Below are 21,989 nucleotides of genomic sequence, written 5' to 3' on the forward strand. Positions count from 1 at the left end.
ACAGAAAGCATTGTGAATGGAGAGAAAGGGGAAGAAGAAGAAGAAGGAGAAGGAAGAAGAAGAAAAAGGAGGAGGAGGAGGAGGAGAGGGAGAGGGAAGAGGAGGGGGTGGGGGGAGGGGCGAGGAAGAGAAGGAAAAGGAGGAGAAGAATAAGAAGGAGGAGAGGAGGAGGAGGAGAGGAAGAAAAGGTGGAAAGATGGAGGAGGAGGAAGTGAAGAAGAAGGAGGAGGAGAAGAGCAACAACAAACAACAACAACAACAGCAGGGGCACACAGGAGCAATTAATTACGGAAAGTTCCAGGAAACTGCCATACAAAACTTCAATTTATATCTCAATAGACAGAATTTAGACACATGGCCACATGTAGCTAATATTTATTTTGGGAGTCAATATGACTAAAATTCTATTAGAAAGGAAAACATGGAGAGCAGATGTTGTCATACAAAAAGGAGATTTACTAAAACACTTCATCACAGTCATTTAATTTTCCTCAACCATGGATATTGGCACATAAATGGCCAGACAATGTAAACCTACATAATTAGCATCCTAATCTGAGATTTTAGAATATTCTAGCAAAAATCAGTCTCTCGATCTTATATCTGAGTATTACAACATTGGGATGATTAAACTGACTCTGTCAGAAAGTGATAAGGTAACAGACAGAGGAGACTTTGATAACTGTTGGACACAGGAGACAGAGGTGAGAGATCAGAATAGAGAGAGAATCTTGGTTACATTGAAGAACAGCTTCTGCTTCCTTTTTCCCCTTTTTCTCTACCCCCTTTGCAGTTTTTTAAAAATATTTTATTTATTTATGTGACAGAGAGACAGCCAGAGAGAGAGGGAACACAGCAGGGGAGTGGGAGAGAAAGAAGCAGGCTCCCAACGGAGAAGCCCGATGTGGGACTTGATCCCAGAATGCCAGGATCACGCCCTGAGCCGAAGGCAGACGCTTAACCACTGCGCTACCCAGTTGCCCCCCCTTTGCAGTTTTGAGCTTGATTTTGCAATAATCAATAAAAGAAAGAACGTTAAAACAGCATCCATAAAAAATAAGGTTAATACAATAAGTAAATGGAAGCATCTTTTAAATATAAACCAAGATATTAAAGTAATACTAACAAAATCAAAAGTTGTATAAACTTTGAAAAGTCAAATATTGGGGCTAAATATGGAAGAAATTATGAGTGGTTCAGTGATTAAAAAATACAAGAAAACTATAAATAATTTTATGATCAAACTTAATTAAAATCACTATACTTCTAGATATATATTCAAATATATCTATAAAAAACTAATTTAAGAAATTAAAAACCCAAAGACTTTCTCATCAAATAAGAATTTGAATTGATTGTTAAGAATTTTTATACAGAGGGGCGCCTGGGTGGCACAGTGGTTAAGCGGATGCCTTCGGCTCAGGGCGTGATCCTGGCGTTATGGGATCGAGCCCCACATCAGGCTCCACCGCTATGAGCCTTCTTCTTCCTCTCCCACTCCCTCTGCTTGTGTTCCCTCTCTCACTGGCTGTCTCTAGCTGTCAAATAAATAAATAAAGTCTTTTAAAAAAAAAGAATTTTTATACAGAGATAACTACTGTCTTAAAAACATTTGTCAAATACCCATGCAAAATATAATTCCCATCATAAACAAAGTTATTGAGAGTATATTAAAAATGGAAATTGTCCATGGTAGTTTATGTTAATGTATTATTTTGTTGGTTGGGTCTTTCGTAAAGTGGATGCAAATATAGTAACTCCTGTGAAAAAAGGAGAAAGGAAAAGTAACCAAATTTTTCTCCAGTTTTATTGAGATATAATTGACATATAATCTTGTGGAAGTTTAAGACGCACAAAGTGTTGAATTTGATATATTTATATATTGCAAATTGATTATCATTATGCTGTTAGCTAACACCTCCATTGGGTCACATAATTATCATTTCTTTTTTTTTTTTTGTAGTGAGAACATTTAAGATCTACTCACTTGGAAAGTCTACGGCACAATGTTATCTGTAATCACAATGCTGTGCTAAGAACATAAAATCTCTAACTTATAGATGCTGTTATAGGAAATTAAGAAAGGAAACCTCTACAACGGGTTTCATAATAGCAACATAATCATCATATACAAACTGCATATTAAAAAATTAACATTCTAGAAAAATCTCACTTATATTCTTGGCAAGAATAAAATAGCATTTAAAATACTGAAATTCTTACCTGATCTCTAATTTCACTGCAATTTCCATCAAAATCCAAGTAGCATTTTTTTTTTTTGAGAAACTGAATGGACATGTTCTAAAATATCTAAGAAGTATAGAAAACTCTGGCAAAGCTGAGCAAAGAAGAAAGATGTTTCCTAGAAGATACTACAATTTCATAGCCAAAGTGATTTTAAATACGTAATAATGGCAAAGGCAGAGACTAACAGACAAATGAAGGAGGGCAAAAATCCAAGTTTATATAAAAACTTTGTATACAGTAGAGTTTTCTTGACTACTCAGTGAGACGAGATATAATATTTAATCAATAATGTTAGGAAAATTGGTTAATCCTATGCGAGAAAAGAAAATTAGTTTTGTACTTTGCAGAATTGCATAAAAATAAACTCCAGATATAATAATAAACAAAATAAATAACCAAAAAAATGTGAGGTGAGAAAACATTTCCTAAGCAATACACAAAAAGTGAAAATCGTGATAGGTCCTTCCAGATCAATATAAATACTTGTGTACTAAATCTGAGTAAGAGGAAAAGTCATTGAATAGTTTTAAGCAGAATGACATGATATGATCTGGGTTTTATAGACTTTGTCTACAGTACTGAGAGTGAGTTCTAATAAGGCAGGGATGGAAGAAAGGAGATATAGAATGAGGGCATCTTATCAGTCCAATGGTGAGATGTCCTGGTTCACTAGGATGTAGCAAAAGTTGTGAGTAGTAGTTGTTTTTGTGTACTATTTGTAAATTAGAGCTAGGGATATTCCTTGAAATCTCTGATATGGATGTATGAAGAAAACAAGAGAGGGAAAATCATAAGTTTTTAGCTAGAGAGACAGAGAATAAGGTTGTGAAAGGTGGGAAGACTGAAAAATGTAGCAGTTTGGTGGAAAAATAAGAAATTCAGTTTAAGTCCTGTTAATTTTAAATGTCTTTTTCAGAGGAGATATTTGAGTTTGGAGTTCAAAACAGAAGTTTTTGTAATTTAAATTTAAGAATCATCAGAATGTAGATGATAGTTAAAGATATGGGTGAGACTGGGTGAGATTGGTATTGGCAGCAGTCAAGACAGAGGAAAGATACAGAGGATCAAGACTCGTATCTCTCACTCAATTTTAATTGGGACTTTTCACATAAACTTACTTTACTCTCTGCACTATACACACTATCATGCATGAAATGCACCACTTAGACAAACTCAACAAATATATATTAACAAATAAATAGAAAATATTGTGTTGCAAATGGAGTAAATTCGCCAAATAGCATCAAAATATGTGTGGTCAGGGGCCACCTGGGTTAAGCATCCAACTCTTGATTTTGGCTCAGGTCATGATCTCAGGGTCTTGAGATTGAGCCCCACATCCACCTTCACTCTGGGCATGGAGTCTGCTTAAGATTCTCTTTCTCCCTCCTCTGCTGCCCCTCCCCACCCATGCTCTCTCTAAAAACAAAACACACAAACAAACAAAACTGTGGGGTCAGTAACAGGAACCACACACACATAAAGGGATTTTTTCCTAGATGTGTCCAAGAATCACAGTTGAAAAGTGCTCAGAAATCAGTTATCACAATTTGTAAGATCTGGAAAATAAATGTTCACATGCCCAAAATTAATCAGCTAATTAGTGAAATATTAGGTCACTAGCTCAGAGCTCCCAAATCCTACTCCAAAAAGCACAGAACAGTTATCTCTGGACATAAAATAAAATTAAAAAATTAGAAAAATTGGATTAAGGTGGGAATAATTAATACTTCATTTACATTTTAACAGTCAATGTATTTTCTATTTCACAAATGTGTTTTCACAAGTGTTTTCATGTTTTCCTCATAGCAAACACTTTTGAATCTCTAACAGAGAAATGAAATTGAAGATATTTCTGAGTTTTTTAATGTTCAAAAAAGAATATATATACCACATCTTCTTTATACATTCATGTATCAGTGGGCGCTTGGGTTGCTTCCGTAATTTGACTATTGTAAATAATGCTGCAATGAATATAGGGGTGCCTATACCTCTTTGAATTTGTGTTTTCACATTATTTGTGTAAATACCCAGTAGTGGAATTCCTGGATCATATGGTAGATCTGTTTTTAATTTTTTGAGGACCCTGTATACTGTTTTCTACAGTGGCTGCACTAGTTTGCTTATATACAATGAAATATTACTCAGCCATAAAAAAAATGAAATCTTGACATTTGCAACAACACAGATGGATCTGGAGGGTATAATGGTAAGTAAAATAAGTTAGAGAGACAAATACCATATGATTTCACTAATATGTAGAATTAGGAAACAAAACAAATGAGAAAAAAAAAAAGAGAGAGACAAAGAAACAAAAAACTAGACTCTTAATTAGACAGAACAAACCAGTAGGTATCAGAGGGGAGTTGGTGGGGGATGGGTGAGACAGATGAAGGGTGTTAAGAGCACTGAGTAGTGTATAGAATTGTTGAAACACTGTATTGTGCACCTGAAACTAATATAAACACTGTATGCTTATTATACTGGAATTTTAAAAAAAAGAAAAAAGAAACAGAAAGAAGCTTGCCATCCTGACTTCATGCTACACTGTGTACAAGTTAATCTCTTTTTTAATTTTTTAATACTTTAAACTTAATGTTAACATTGTTTTTTAACTCAATTTTATAATTTTCTTTTCACAGGCTACAGAAACATAGAATTAGCATCTTGAGAACTATGACTTCAACATGAATATGAATGAGAATATAAATAGAATTTTTCATAGGAAAGTAGTTGAAACAACAAATACTATATATAGGAAATAAATGTACAGATGTGTGAAAGAATTCAATTTATGTGGTTTTTCAGCTAAAAAATGAGATGACGTGACAACATCATACAAATTGCTACTGACACATCAAGATTTCCATCACTGAATATATAAGTAATGATTAAATAAACAGGAAGCATCACATTTCTTAAGACCAACATCTGTACAATATTAAAAATATGCTAAATGTGATTTTGAAGTTATGTCTAGCCTTGCTGAAAGAAAGGCTATATAAAATATAATGTAAATATAATATAATATTGTAAATGTAAATTTACAATATAATTACAAATTATAAAATATAAACTTATAAAGAAAGGCTCTTATAAAATATAATGTTACATTTACTTGGTTCTTGACCCTGCTCAGAATAGTGGATTATTTTTCTCTGGAATAATGACACAGGAATAGTTGTAGGTTCTATTCTATTTCCTGCTGCTGGCTTAGTTTGTCGGTGGTGTCTTATCAATAAAGTACAAAATGGGTCAAAAATCAGAAATGAGAAAAAATTTAAAAATACTAGTATCTAAACATATTTTGGTCTTGATAATCTCTCTGAAGAACTTGTCTAGACTCTTGACACATACACCTCACAAAAAAAGTTAATACTAATTTAATGCTGTCCACAGAGATTTCACCTTATTATAGAAATTATTTGATCACTATTTTTTAAGCATTTAAAATTTACTTTAAAAAGCATATTCAAGGGGATTGTGGGTGGCCTAGTTGGTTGAGAATCCACTCTTGATCTCAGCTCGGGTCTTGATCTCAGGGTTGTGGATTTGGGCCTCGAGTTGGGTGTGGAGACTGGTTTAAAAAAAAAAAAAAGCATATTGAATCCTTTCATGTAACATAGTGAATCCTTAGTAGAATCCCATATTGAAGATATAAATACTGTATTATTTGGTATGTTAACATTTCTTCATGAACTATTTTCTTTGTAGCAAACATACAGCATTTTTGTTTGCATTATTTTTTTTTTCCTATAATACTGCTGAGACCGAAAACAACACTAGAAGAAAAACGGAACTAACTTCCTTTAGAAAACTTTGTAAATAACATATTTATAACAACTCATTGTCTTCCTTCAAGTACTAATTTTCAGTTCAGTACATACTGTTTGATCTATTTCTTGCATGTCTTACCAGCAATGAGTAAAAAATAAGTAAATAAAACCAATCATTTAAGTTCTGTCTCAATTTTATAAAATATATCAACTAAATAGAATGAATATGTCATCCAGGAGGGTGCAGACATTCAAAAAATATTTTATAAGTGAAAATGTGTATGTTTTCAAAGCACTGAACATTCTGCAAGCTCAATAGCAACTCTGCATTTATATATATGTTTATATTCTATTTTGTTCTGCAAGATGTATCTACTGTTGTATGCTGCATTATATATTATCTTCAGATTTTTACACATATTATTGGCTCTCAAAATCAGGTGTTTGAGCTCTTTGATTCTATTTGTTTTTTTTTTAAATTATTTAAGACACCAGTTCAATATGACTATCACATAAATATCTTCATGGACACAGAAATATAAATATAATTATATAATAACAATGTAGTATTCTAAAACATTAGAATGAACATAGTCCTTATTGCTGATCATCATTTTAAATTTTGCAAATAGCATCAAATGAATGAGACACAGTTGAGTGACTTTGGCACATGTACTAAGTAGAAAGTAGAATACAAGACAAATGGCAACCTGGAAGCTGAGCTTTAGAAATTAACAGCAATCCTTTTTTTTTTTTTTTAAGATTTTATTTTATTTTATTTTATTTATTTTATTTTATTTTATTTTATTTTATTTGACAGAGATAGAGACAGCCAGCGAGAGAGGGAACACAAGCAGGGGGAGTGGGAGACGAAGAAGCATGCTCCCAGCGGAGGAGCCTGATGTGGGGCTCAATCCCATAACGCCGGGATCACGCCCTGAGCCGAAGGCAGACGCTTAACCGCTGTGCCACCCAAATGCCCCAAAGAAATTAACAGCAATTCTTATCTAAAAATATATATTCTGTGATCAATAGAGAGGTTTATAGTAGTTCAAACTATTACACTTAATTTAAATTACCTTCCATTTAAAATATATTAAACTTTATTTTTAAATGCAATGCAATAATATACTGTCAAAATGATTTGACAGAATCAAATCAAAACACCAAAACACTCAAATTTTCCTGTTGAAATTAGATACTTCAACTGTAGAGAAAGAACAGCAGACATTATGAGGGGCTACAAATTTTCTTTAAGGATGAGTATTTCCATATTTAAAGAACATCATATCCCTAATTATTTTTACTGTGGCTCAGGTCTAATTCACTCCTATAGTATTTTATTCTGCTCAAATATTTTTAAAAACTCCTAAATATCTCCAGCATCAATTCCCTGACAGAATTACCTTGTTTAAATTTCATCGAAATATTTTTTCCCCATATACTAGCCTCAATAGATGATTTTACTGCATTTTTTAAATGATTTTATTTATTTATTTGACACAGAGAGAGAGAGAGAACTAGCAGGGGGAGCAGCAGGCAGAGGGAAAAGCAGTCTCTCTGCTGAGCAGGGAACCTGATGCAGGGCTTGATCCCAGGACCCTGAGCCAAAGGCAGATGCCCAACCGACTGAGCCACCCAGACACCCTGATTTTGCTAATTTTAATGGCTCCTTTTCAATAGTTATTGACTCTAAGAGTCTGGTCACCTTACCTTCATCAAATAATTTATCTGTACCACACATATCTTCTTATTCAGGGATTTTGTATAGCGCTAAATCATTTTCTGAGTGCTGCAATTTTGCTTAATTCACTCTAATTTCACTTAAGAAATTAGTTATCATAATTGGATTAATGGATCAACCCTCTGAGTTCAAGTATTTGCTTGGACAGTTTACTTGTTGAAGAATGTAGCTTTTTCCCCTATGATCTGGAATCTTCCCTCTAAACCCATTCTTATAATTGATTGCTACCCAATATCAGTGCTCATTTATGCTAGTTTTCTGCAACTATCTCTGCTTTTTTTCATGTATCTAATGTCAAATGACTATAGTCTTGATCTCATTCAGACCACCTCTTTTTCCTAAGAACTCATGTCATATGGCTCTTTCCTTCCTGGCAACTTACTGCCTACTATTTCTTGCTTCTGTATGTCATAAATGTCTTGTTGTGGTTCATTTTTTTCAACAAATCTTGCTCAGGCAGGTGTTTTTGTTTGTAAATCTCAGATTCTACAATTTTGACTTATTTTTCTAAATAAACTTATGTTTTAAGGAATCCTCGTATGGCAACTTTGACTAATGTGGAGCCATCACTAAAAGAATTGATAATATTTAATAAACCAAGCAATAAGCCATCAGAATTGAAGGATATGATACCCAAACACTGGAACATATATGTCTGTGGATAGGACCTCAAAATCTTACTTCATTCCCTATTCATTTTTTGATATGTGTATTTATGTTAAAATAGTCTTAAATTTTTAAAAATATTTCTTTTACTGTTAGTTTTATAATATGTGTATATGTGTCCCCATGATTTCATTCATTAATCACCTTTCTGTGTAATATTTTAATGATACTTCATTCCTAGCAATACAAATTTTGTTCTAGAAATTATTAATACATAGACAGAAACATATTTTATATCTAATTTTTTAACTTTATATACTCGAGAAAGAGAGAGAATATGTGCATGCAAGTGGGGGGAGGGGCAGTGGGAGAGGGAGAAGCAGACTCCCCCCTGAGCAGGGAGCCTGGATGTGGGGCTCAATCCCAGGACCCCAGGATCATGACCTGAGCTGAAGGCAACTGTTTAACTGACTGAGTCACCCAGGTGCCCCTATATCTATTTTTTTAATGTGACTCATAATTACCAAAAATGGGGCCCTCTCATTGTATACTTATGTCATTCTAAAATACCAAGGAAATACCTCCATTTAATGTTGAAAAAATATATAAACTATACATATATAACTATCTATATGTATATATCTATGCAGATACATAGATAATAGGCACACAGATATACATAAACTCATTTTTAACTCAGTCATTTTCTCAGAGGATCCTGAGCATAACTGATACTTAGTAAGTTTCTCACTTAACTTCCATAGTGTTTGTTAAACTCTTCATTTCAGTGTCCAGCTTGAGAACTCCATCTGGGATTCAACCTGCTTTTCAGAACTCCTCTGAAATGTAGAGCTGCTATTTATTTGAGATTTGCTAATGTCCTCACAGAGTCAATCCAAAAAATAAAAAATGCTGTGTTTGTGATTTTTTGAATCAGAAAGCTGCTGGCACTGAAAAATGAAGCACAAACCCTTGCATTCTGGCAAGCTGCTAACAGAACTAAACTATTAACACTACATCATGTTGAGCCAAACTTACTTTACTACGATTTGATCTCTTTCCTGAAATGATGTGGTTTGCACAAAAATATATACAGGTGCATTTTTAAAGAATGAAAGTACATGCGAATTTCTTTTATCAAAACGACCATACTACTTTAAGATTCCTTAATATATAAAAGCAGCAAATGGTTCTGTTTGATAGAGTTAGCTTACCTGTTGTAATCTTTTGATTTCGACATTGAAATTCTGATACTGCTAAAAAGTATGTCCTTTTTTTTCTTTTTCGCATCTGGGATGTTCTATTTTTCACATTAAATAGAAAGCAACAAAAAGTTGTATAGTTAATATAAGCAGACACATGCCAATTCTATCAGGAAAAAATATTGTTGACTTTAAAAATAATCGGAAGTGACTTCTTTGTTACATAAGGGTGTGTGTGTGTGTGTGTGTGTGTGTGTGTGTGTGTGTGTGTAAAGGTAACTTTAAACAGCATTTTATCACGTCTGTGATACCATTTTAAGTGCCCTGTATTCTGACTAGTCACAGAACAGCAGCCAAGTGGAAATGACAGTGAGTGACAATTACAGAAGAAATAAAATGGCTTCCAGAAGTGCACTGAGACCTGTGGACCCCAATCAACTGAACTACGAATCCATTAAACGACTTAATTTTGTGTATCCAACTGTGAGATGTATTTACCACTACACTGACAAGAACTGTAGATAATGAATGCGGTTGCGATATAATCCACCCACTAGAAAGTGCTCTCTGTGTTGAATCACAGTCGAACGTTGTTTATGAGCAACAACTGATAATGGATGGTGGTGCTCAAAAGAAAATCATGACTAACTCAGGTAAAGGACTCCTATCACTTGCTTCAAAAGAAGGCGAACTTCAAGTAAAAAACGATAATCACCACAATCAACACTAATCACCAGCATCAAAAAGATAATGTTGAATCATTTCATTTATTATTTATATTTTACAGAGGAGGAGAGGCATAGGAGGGGCAGAGGGAGAGAGAGAATCTTAAGCGGACTCCCTGCTGAGCGCACAGCCCCACTCCTGGCTGAGCTCAAGATGTTGAGGTCATGATCTGGGCTGAAATCAAGAATCAGACACGTTACCAAGTGAGCCACCCAGGTGCTCTGAGATAATGTTGACTCTTTTAAAATTGATGTCGATTAAAATGGGCAAGGTCCCGAAAGAGGAGGGGGTAACCATTATTAACTTTGAAACAGGCTGGCCCAAATTCCATGTGTCCTGGAGACTGGGACTTGTTGGAAATGGTGCATTTGCCAAGGAATAAGTCCCTAAAGGGGAGATAACATATGCTATAATTTGTACTAAAAGCTTTTAGTTGATTATTTTTCTTTAACATCACATATAAAAGGAATTTACGTGTGGTAGAATAAGTCAACAGTTCGAAGGTTTACAACAGAAATAAAATCCTAATTCACTCACTAATTTATTGATCGGAAAATATTAATAGAGATATAACTGTGTGCCAGGGATTTGTAGAGGAGCCAGGGATTTGTAGGGGACTCAGGGATTTGTAGGGGAGTCATGACTTAAAGAATCCATGTGAATACCTAATATGACTTTTTTAAGTGCTATTTAAAATGACAATGAAAATTCATTCAACATAATAAAAAACGATGCTGAGAAAATTGAAATCTTAAGAGTGTATTTTTTCACAGGTATACACAAATCAAGTGCAATAATACAGACAGATGAAAACTCTGCTTAGCTTTCATCAGTATTCTTTATCAATAATTTTATATGATGAATGTGTCTCATTTTGGGTTAATTTATTCTACTATTTTTCCAAAATACCTGTTCTAGAATTTCGGCAATTATCATCAATTTTTACCTCGAAACCTGTAAATACACAATTTACTTTAATTTACTTTGGCATTGTAATTGCTGACTGGGAAGCAAAATAAAGAGCCTGCAGCTAATGCATGCGTCTTCTACCCAGGAAAGAAGCATATGATGATTAATTGTTATAAAAACCTTACAATAAAATGAGCTGTAACTAAAAAAGATGAGGGAAAATTGATCAGCATAAAGTTTAAGGAAAATCTAAAATAAGCATCCATTAGAATCCCTTTATTTCCTTAATCGGAAGACAAATGGGAAGATGTGACTGCTACGGTATAAATACGTAGTTAATTACACAGAGTGATTAACTTGGAACAGCAGAAGAAAAATATAACAAGACTACTAAGTAAGTATATGATACATGCTTTCGAATAACTTGTTTAAGCAATGTGCTCGCATTTTCTATATATTTATAAAAATATACACTATATATTATATGTATAATGTATAGAACACATACATATATACACACATACAAACATATAATATGTGTATGTGTTTGATAATAACAATTTATGTTATGGCTATTTTATTTGCTGAACTTTTTAAAAAATATATCTTCTCTACCTGTCTTATGTGTCTTTCTAGAGTGTGATTGCTTAGAAGGAGCAAATGTTCACCTAATATTTACATATTATACTATGTAATCATATTTATATAATATTTTCTGAACACTGTGCTAGGGAGATCGTAGATACAGAGTTTTATACTTTTACAAGCGATACTAGGAATAGAAGGCTAAAAGAATTAAAATATTCATAAAAATAGTGTTTGGTCTGTAATTAAATTTCAAATCAAAACATGATGCAAATATTGCTTTATAAAAATATGAATGGAATTCTAAGAAGAAGCTAAGTTTATTGAATACCTACTATGATTTGAAAATATTGCATAGGTACTTTCAAAAATATTTTTTAGGGAAGGTATTATTTTCTTCATTATATAGTAAAAGTTGAGCCCTGGAGAATTTAAATGACTTCCTGAATTTGATGGACTTAGTGGCTGATACAACCAGGAAAAAAAAAAAAAAGGACATTAATGAATTCTAGTTCAGCAAATCAGTTATCTGTCATTAGCAGGATTGTTGTCCTGACTTCTATCAAAGTTCTGCCTGCTTTCTCCACTTCATTTCTACTACCCACTGAAATACGTTGGAAAGTAGAACAATTGTGAAACAAAAGTACAAAGATAGTTGGAGTCGTGAACCCTGTCAGCACCCATGTTCTGAAACTCTTTAAACAAGTGGGCTTGCTGATAGCAGCCAACCCACCTTGGAGCTCTTTCCTCATATCCTGCAATGGAAACATGACCGAGAAAACATTCAATAAATAGTCATATATACAAAAAGCTTGCTTTATCTACACTATACATTACCAATGATTTCTATCCTGGTGCCAAGAATAAGCTATATTCATTACAAAATAATCATAAAAGACCAAGCTAACACATATTACAATAAATGTTTATCTTTAATCTTTGATTCTAATTGGAGAATAGATTTCCCCCCCAGTATTATAATAATTATTTTAAAAGTCATTGTTTTTAATCCTTATATAGGGTATTGTCTTTATAATAAAAATTAATGTACATTATCTTAGGACGTACATTTACCTTTTATATATACAATTTAGGAATTTATGGAACTGAGTATAATTCTATGATTTAGTACATTTTCCAGTGTACTTTAACTTATTTAATTAACACACATAGGCACACATTTAGTACTAAATATGGTCCACAAATGCTTATATGTAAATAATCAACAATGCTAAACCATATAAAATGTTATGATTAATAATATAAATTAAACAATTTTACTTAAAGTTGTACTGAAATCATAACCATCCTTTGTCATTATGTACTTTCCCAATAATTGAATACAGATAGGACTATATAGTAGAGGATTTAACATTAAAAGGAAGTCTTTATTTTAGGTACGGTTAAGCACCTTTGATACAGCACATTCCTCTTATAGTACTAAGTTATTAGGGAAGAAAATGCTTAATTAAAATATAACTTTATGAAAGGGTGTCTTTATTTCATCCCAGAATCATATACCTTATGGAAAAATCCCTGTTGCCCTATTGTACTCTGACATTCATATCCACCAGCACATTAACCATTTAATAAGATAATGCCGAGTTTTAGCACTTTCAACCAATGTCTAATATATTTTCAAGTTTCTAGTATACTGTTGAATGATATATCTCTCCTTGATTTTAGTAGACTTTTATATTTTGCCGCAATTCTATATTGCTTTGCTGGATTATATTTTAGGTTTACTCCTTCTCCATAATCTATAATCATACAGGTAAATCTTACCAAATTTCAAAGCCACATAGATGGCATCTGTTAAGGCACTCTATAATATTTAATCCGGTTCAAGATGCTTTCATGTTTTTGTTTCACGGAAGATCAATGCATTCCTGCCCTTGTTTCTAGGGTTTATATTAGTTTAGGGACCGTTTTCAAATTTTTAAACCCTGCAATAATTTATGTGTTGCCAAAGTGTCCCAGGGAGTGAAATTTTCGCATAGGAGATATTTAAGTTTGAATGATGTTTTCAGCATATGCAGTAATGACAGGAAAGCAAATTATCCTGTGAAAAGAATATTTTAGAGTTTATTCATAGTTTTTAGAAAAAAAAATAAGAGTAATATAGGATAAACTTTTAAAACTTTGATTACATTTTGTTTTAATATGTGTAATATGTTACAGAGAATTTGCTGGCCAACAAAAACTTAGTAAAGTAAGTATGGATTCTCATTATTTATTAAACTATTTCTAACTAAGGTAGAATTGTTTAGTAAAAAAGACTATATGCTACAAGTGTATGAATTAGTCAGTGAAAAATAAATTGATAGAACACTCTGCCTTTCTTCTGCCGTAACAATAGGGTCAAGCAGGGCTCCTCAGCCATTAGCTCAAATCAAGAATCAGCTTTTGCCACCAGGAAAAGCACAAATCTCCATCCGTAGCTCATCTCACTGAGGTTTCTCCTCACTGGAATTGTAGTCCTCGTTGCTTCTATAGACCATTAATGGATGGGTTTAGAAACATATTAGACACACCCAGAAAATAAAAGTAAATAAAAACATATTAGACACAAAGACAGGTTTAGTGAAATGAAAGTTGAGACAAATCAGAAAATATACTGAAGGAAAGGAACCAAAATAATGAAAAAGTATATACAGAGTGAAAGACAGGGGCACCTGGTGGCTCAGTTGGTTAAGTGTCTGCCTTCAGCCCAGGTCATGATCTCCGGGTCCTGGGATCCAGCCCCACGCAGGGAGTGAAAGACATGTGGGACAAAGCAAAAAGGTCCACTGCGCATAACTTAAATTCAAGATGGAGAAGAGAGAGGAAATGAGGCCAAAGCAATATAATCATTAAACAAGACTTGATGAAAAGAAATCAACTCAAGGATTCAAGAAATTCTCAAAAGACCAGACAAGATAAATATATTGCACACCACACCAGGACACATCATAATAGGACAAATGAAAACCCGAATCAGAAAGATGCTTATAAAAAGTGGTCAGAGGCAAAAANGGAAAAAAAAAAAAAAAAAAAAAAAAAAAAAAAGGCACATTTTATTATTCTTTTCCAAAGAATAATAGTAAGCCCGAAAACTGGCTTATGAACAGAAAAGATGAAAAGCAGAAGACAATGAAAAGACATTTTCAATGAACTGAAAATAATGTCAACAAGAAATTCTATTCCCACCACCCCAAGAAGATCGCTGCAAAAATAAAACATTCATTCAGATGAATAAAAAAATAAACATTATTTATCACCATACCCCCCAAAATATTAATCATCCTTTTGGCAGGAAAAAAAATCTGCGAGAGAAATAGGAAAATATAGTATGAAGTAAAAATCAACACAAGCTATGAATATATAAATAAAAAATAAATACTGCATATAAAAAAGATAAAATAATGCAGAATTAAAATTCATAAGAGCTATAATACCAAAGGCAGCAATGAGGTAAATAAAATTCAAGTGAACTAAGCAGCTAGCGTTATGCAAAAGAACATAAAATATAATTATTTCTGTTGAAATGTAGTCAGTTCTTTATATTGTAATCTCTAGGCAACCCTTCAGAAATTATATTAAAAATAAGAAATTACAGTTAATAGAAAACAAAATAGTAGTGAGGAGTTGAATTTAAAGGGGAAAAAGGAGAGAATATTCAATACAAAATGACAGGTCAATTACTAAACAACTGGTTTTATAGCAGATATGAACTAAATTATATAAATAATTACACAAAATGAAAGTGAATAAATATTCAAGTAGAAGGCTAAAATGACCAGAGTAGGTAAGATAACCAAGCCCATGGGTTTGATGTACACAGGAGACACATGGAAGGAAAGTTGGAGATAAAACTGGAAAAAGCTGTACTTTTCAAACTCCATACCCACCTCCCCCCCCAAAAAAAAACCTCACAAAAAACAAAACTGGTGTAAATAAGCTCATATTTGATAGAGTAGACTTGAATGTTAAAAGTATCATACCATGTGAACAGAGAGAGTATGTAATTAGACTCAGCAGAAATGTTTCACAATTTTAAATATTCATATACACAATAACATAACTTCCAACACTTTTTTTTTAATTTTTTTTTTAAAGATTTTATTTATTTATTTGAAAGAGATAGAGACAGCCAGCGAGAGAAGGAACACAAGCAGGGGGAGTGGGAGAGGAAGAAGCAGGCTCATAGTGGAGGAGCCTGACGTGGGGCTCGATCCCATAACGCCGGGATCACGCCCTGAGCCGAAGGCAGACGCTTAACCGCTGTGCCACCCAGGCGCCCCATAACTTCCAACACTTTTTAATTGACAGAGTTGAAGTAGATATAGAGAAATCGATAGTCATAAGAAGCCCTCTTCAAAGTAACGCATGGGCCAAAGAATAAATCACAATGGAAACTAAAAAACAGTTTTACATGGATGACAATGTAGGTACAGCATGTCGATACATGTCTAAGACACCTAAAGCAGTATTTAAAAGTATGTTTATCAATTTAAGGGTATATATTTATACTAGTTCAGATTGCCATAACAAAATACCGTAAACTTGTGGCTTAAGCAACAGGAATTTATTTCTCACATTTCTGGAGGCTGAGAAGTACAAGATCAAGGTGTTGGCTAATTGATTCCCCTATGAGGGCTCTCTTCTTGATTTCTGAATGGTTGCCTTCCTACTGTTCCCTCGCACAGTAGAGAAAGAAAGAGGAAGGAAGCTCTCTTTTAAGGCACTAATCCCATATGAGGGCTCAACCCTCATGACCTTATCCAACTCTAATTACCTACTGAACACCCATCTCCAAATACCATCACACTGGAGCTAGGGCTTTGTTGGACATGGTCATTGAGAGGACGTTACTGCTGGTCAACATGAGAGTTAGCCCTGATCAGTCAGGCTCCTGACCCTTTTCCCTGAGCTAGGAATGTACATTCCTTCCACCGTGCCTGAACTAGATGTCAACTCAGGGAGGCAGTCTTGAAAGAATAATGGTTATTGAGAACATCTGGGTGGTATATGTGGCTAGGACCTGTATATATAAACTCTTTTATGATTCTAGTGAGCAGGTGTGGAGATCTACTAGCCCAATCAGGAGCGGTCAGTGTCTTTCTTCAGTCTGCCCTCCCTAAACAGGGGCCAGTTTCAAATTTCACCCTAAAGAACTCTTGAGGTTTTTGAACCAACAATTGGTGAGGAAGCCAGGAGATTGAAAAAATGGGTCTTGGGAAAGGGACATCCATGGGGGAACATCCATCAAACTCTCTGTTGGGTGGGGGGGGGGTCTGGCCTGTATGTCAGATGCTTGTGGGCCACTGCATGAGTATGGAGGTGCTCCCTAAATGCTGGTGCTTTTTTGAGGAATTGCACAGGGCACGCTGTGGCAGGAAAGGGAAACACATGGCTGCTACATGGGCAGTTTGGCAGCCAAAAATGCCCGCTAGAGGTTTGAAGCTGAAGCTGGAGTTAGAAGCTGGAAGAAGAGCTGAGGTTGGAGAAGAACATGAGGTGTCAACTACTCTGCTGGCTTTGGGGCTGGCAGACAGGTGGAGAGCAGGGGAGTAATTTGGAGACCTTCGTGTGCTGTTTTGCAAAGCTAGGAGGGCACAAATGACACAGAGTTAGGTCCCGGTCCTTGTAACTGAGCTTGATTGGGACTCTAAGAGGTGGAATCCCTGGAAAAATTTGGGAAATAAAGAGGAAGACACTATGATGATAGTGAAATGGATGAAGAGTTCCATGCTCTCCATCACCCTCAGGGCAACAAGTGAAGAGCAATTACAACTGGGGAAGAAAATAGGAAAAAATAAATCTCTTTCCTCTTGGGAAAGAAGCAGTCCCAAAGCTAAACCCAAAGATTTAAGCTTTTTGTAAAGGTGCCATTATATTTCTAGGTACTCATTTTTGCATCATTTAATGTTGCCACAATAATCCTGTATAACCATCTACCCCCAAACTCAGCGGCTTAAAACATGGAGCATTTATTATTGTTCCCAAGAACATTCTGGGCTGACTGATGGTGTTTCCCGTCTTAGTCTGGTTTCACTCATTCATCTGCAATCAGACGTTGTCCTCTTAGATGGCTCTGCAGATTTTGGTAGAGTTCTTATTTGGAGATTTAGTCCAATCTCTAATTCTCCAGCAGCCCAGCCCAGGCATCTTAGTCCAGGATGAGACATAATTATGGCAAGGTAGAGGTGCTAGAGGGAAAGCACAAGCCCATAAAGCCTTTTAAGATCTTTCAGGACCTTTAAAACCAGCAAACTGTCAATTGTTTCACATTCTATTGAAGTCACAAGTCTAGTGCAAATTCAAGGGTTGTGGAACTAGATTCTGTCTTGAAGGCAGGAGCTGCAATTTCATGTGGCCAACCCCACAAATGCAGTAATTGATGGAGAACTGTACCAGGAACCTACCAAAATGTTGGAATGTGGTTTCTTTTGTTAAGACAGAGAACGGAAGGGACTATGAGGGGCCTTCTTTGCTGCTGCGAATGCTGTGTTCCTTGATCTACATGATGCTAGTATGAGTGTCTCAGTTTGGAAAATTAATCAAGCTACCAACTGTTAATTAGTCTGTTTTCTGTATGTGTGCTATACCTCATTAACAATCTGTAAAAAGAAATAAAAATTATATTATTGAAGAAGGATCATTTCTCATGATGTGAGATGAATAAGTTGTTCAAACTGAGGATTCTTTGCAAAGAATGCAGAAGTAACATAACCTTTGTGTTAAAAAAGAAATAACAACTGTGGAGATCTCAGGTTGGCCTGAAAGTTTGTTTCAAAAGCAAAATGGCATCCATTGCATTTCTAATAACCTCATACAAAGGAAATTTGACAAAAACATAATACTGCAGGTACGTTGCAATTATAGGCATCCAAAAGAGAAATCTGAGTTTATTAGTTTCCTCCAATGAAAATAAGCATACTTAGAGACAATACTCAATAGTATTGAATATAAATACATTTTTAAAACTATCATTCTTGATAATACTTTATTTACACTGCACAAAAATGAACTAAACAGTTCCTGGGAATACAGACAAATAATCGTTTAAAAAACAAAGTGAGGGCACGTTTTAAAAAGTCGTGAAAAATACAGGTATTGCAAATATATCAGATGGGATTAAGAGGAGGCATCTTAAATATTCAAGAGTGTAAGTGATTTCAGATCAACAAAGCAAATTGTTTTAAGTATGAGAGAAAATAGCTTTTTCTCATGAAGATAGTTGAGATATTACCCCTAACAAGAAAAGTCCAGGGTCATGTATGGGTTCCAGATTAACAGAGTCAGACATTGTTTCTTCCCATTTCACATGGACCCATGTCTTCCATTCCACAACTATTACTTTGACATACTTAAACAGGCTATAATGCTATCTGATTTTTAACTCCGCCAGCCCTGTAGCTGCTAAAGTTTAGGAGATAGTTAGGACCCTCAGCCATTCTTTGGTCTTTCCCTGAGCTGAGTTGGGTTTTTTTGTTTTCTTTCCTTCCTTCCTTTTTCTTTCCTTTTCTTTTCTTTTCTTTTCTTTTCTTTTCTTTTCTTTTCTTTTCTTCTTTTCTTTTCTTTTTTCTCTCCTCTCCTCTCCTCTCCTCTTCTCTTCTCTTCTCTTCTCTTCTCTTCTCTCCTCTCCTCTCCTCTCCTCTCCTCTCCTCTCCTCTTTTCTTTTCTTTTCTTTTCTTTTCTTTTCTTTTCTTTTCTTTTCTTTTCTTTTCTTTTCTTTTCTTTAGTAATGCTCCATATCCAGCATGGGGCTTGAACTCATGACCCTGAGATGAAGACTCACATGCTCTACTGATTGAGCTAGATAGGCACCCCTGAGATTTTTAAATCTCAAGGGTTTAAGAGTTACTCAGAGGCATTAGAAACAATCTGCCCTCTTCAGTTCCACTTTTATAGGACACAATAGCAGTGGCTTAGTCTCCCAAATCCTAGTAGTACATCTCTTCATCTACTTGGAATAGAAATAGAAGTATGGTCAAATGCAAAGCTATACACTGATCATGGGCAGTGCCAGTTACTGTATAAGTATAAAAGTACAAGTATAAATACAAGTTTTGGGGGGTTCATACTGAGCAAGATCAATAAATAACTAAATGCCAATAAACTTAAATTATCTAAATAAGTCAACAATTACTTCAAAGTTGCCATATGATGATGATGATGATGATAATAGTAATAACAATAATACACTTCCAATGTGATATTGAATGGAAAAGGTAAAATATGTAGACACAGGCTTTAACTGTGCAATCCTTTGAAGTATAATTTTACTGGGTTAAAAGGGAAAATCATTCAGTAAAGTCATTTCAGAGCAAAATGGGAATTTTGAATGTAAATCCCACAGGTAGGAAAAACATTATTAAACTACCTAATTACATTCTGGTAGTGAGTCTAAAAGAGAAGAAACTTGAGTTAAAACCTGGAAATGGCTCAATTTGGGGCCCTGGAGCAATATTACTATTTTCTTTCTTTTTCTACTCTGAATTATTAATTCCCACAAAAACATTCATTAAAAGCAAACATCATAAATATCATTTGATACAGTGAACGTACTTGATAGAAACAGTAACCTCCTCCACATTCTACATTATAAATCTCAATTCATATTTAAGGTCTAGTACTAATGTATCCCCCCTAAGATGGATACATTTTCTTACTTCAATGGTTCCAAAAATAACTTTATAAATTTAATTTGTTTTTCATTTTTTCACCTCATATTGTTACTGTTTATGGATTTTCTTATATTATAGAACATGGACTATAATAAATCAAGACGAATATAATAAAGAAAATTTTATAGACTTATTTTTTAAATAAAAATGATTTTAAGGAAATTCTCAAAATGGAAATAATTAAATCAACTGTGGTGATTTTATGTGTGTGGGTGTGTGCGTAAAATTACGTAGCAATCTAACTAAAAAATGATTAAACATTAGTTTTAAAATAGCAATTACTAAACTAATCCAATTAAATCATATTTTCCCAGAAATAGAACATTATAAAGTAGAATTAGGAGACAAACCAAAAACTAATACATATACATCTATAGTCACCTGTGTATACATTCCCACATAGTTATCATTTATTTCTTATATGTGTATAATATGTATTAATTTTATATGCACTTTATACACACACACACATATATATATACACATGTGTGTGTGTGATAAAGTCATGTGTATCTGGTTTATGTATGTTAGAGTGTTCCTCTCTGGTAAAATGTCTCCCTGCTTCTTAACTCAATAATGTCTACAATTGTTTAATGCTAACTGTTTAAAGATCATCAAACTGCCCCGGTAAGGTAGATGTTTTTACTAAATTAGTTGTTGTGTTGGGAAATGTAAGTATTCTTTTCTGCTGAGAATTCCAAAAGTAATTAAGCTGAGTGAGCTATTACATGAGTCCTAGGCATTTTTTTCTTTTGAGCTTTTATTTTATTACCCATTTAAATTTTGATTTTGTATAAATGGATATCAAAAACTAGCCTTATGTATACACATATGAAATGAGAGAATGAGGAATTTTGACAGCTTACATAAACCACTGAGACTGCATTTAAATAACCACTGAAACCCTGACTCTTTAATAGGTGGTTAGTCATTTCTGCAAATAAGATTTTTCATTTTGATTCAATGCAACAGTCCTTCCCACAAAAGCCTACATTTCAGAACTTCTGATGGATTTAGCAGATCATTGAGAATTGTATTATATGAATTGAGAAATGTAATAAATGTGTATTATATTTCATTATTTATTTTGTATAAGTAATTTTAAATAGGTGTGCATCTTTTATAAAACATAATCACATTATAAATATTTGCACTTAAAATCATAATTCCTTATGAATTATTCAAGAATTAAAAATATATAATATTTTTGAGCAGCCAAAAAGAATTTCCCTGTAGTTACTTAAATCAAAAACGACAAAATACATTTCCTTCAAACTTCCTGAATTATTTTATTCTAGGTTAAGAAGCAGCATGATGAAGTTTATCCCCAAAGGTACTCAGTGGAAAAGCTATAAGCCATGGAAAATGGGGTTTAAATTCAAAGTGCCATCTCAGAAAGCGTAATAAAAATAGATTTTCAGTCTGCCCCAAACACAAATAGTAATGCCATAAAATATGAAATATTGGGAGTATGGTATTGCCATCTTTAATTTTTATAGTAGAGTTTTTCTCAGATCTTCCT

This window comes from Ailuropoda melanoleuca, chromosome 3, assembly GCF_002007445.2.
Source record: "Ailuropoda melanoleuca isolate Jingjing chromosome 3, ASM200744v2, whole genome shotgun sequence".
Lineage (NCBI taxonomy): Eukaryota > Metazoa > Chordata > Mammalia > Carnivora > Ursidae > Ailuropoda > Ailuropoda melanoleuca.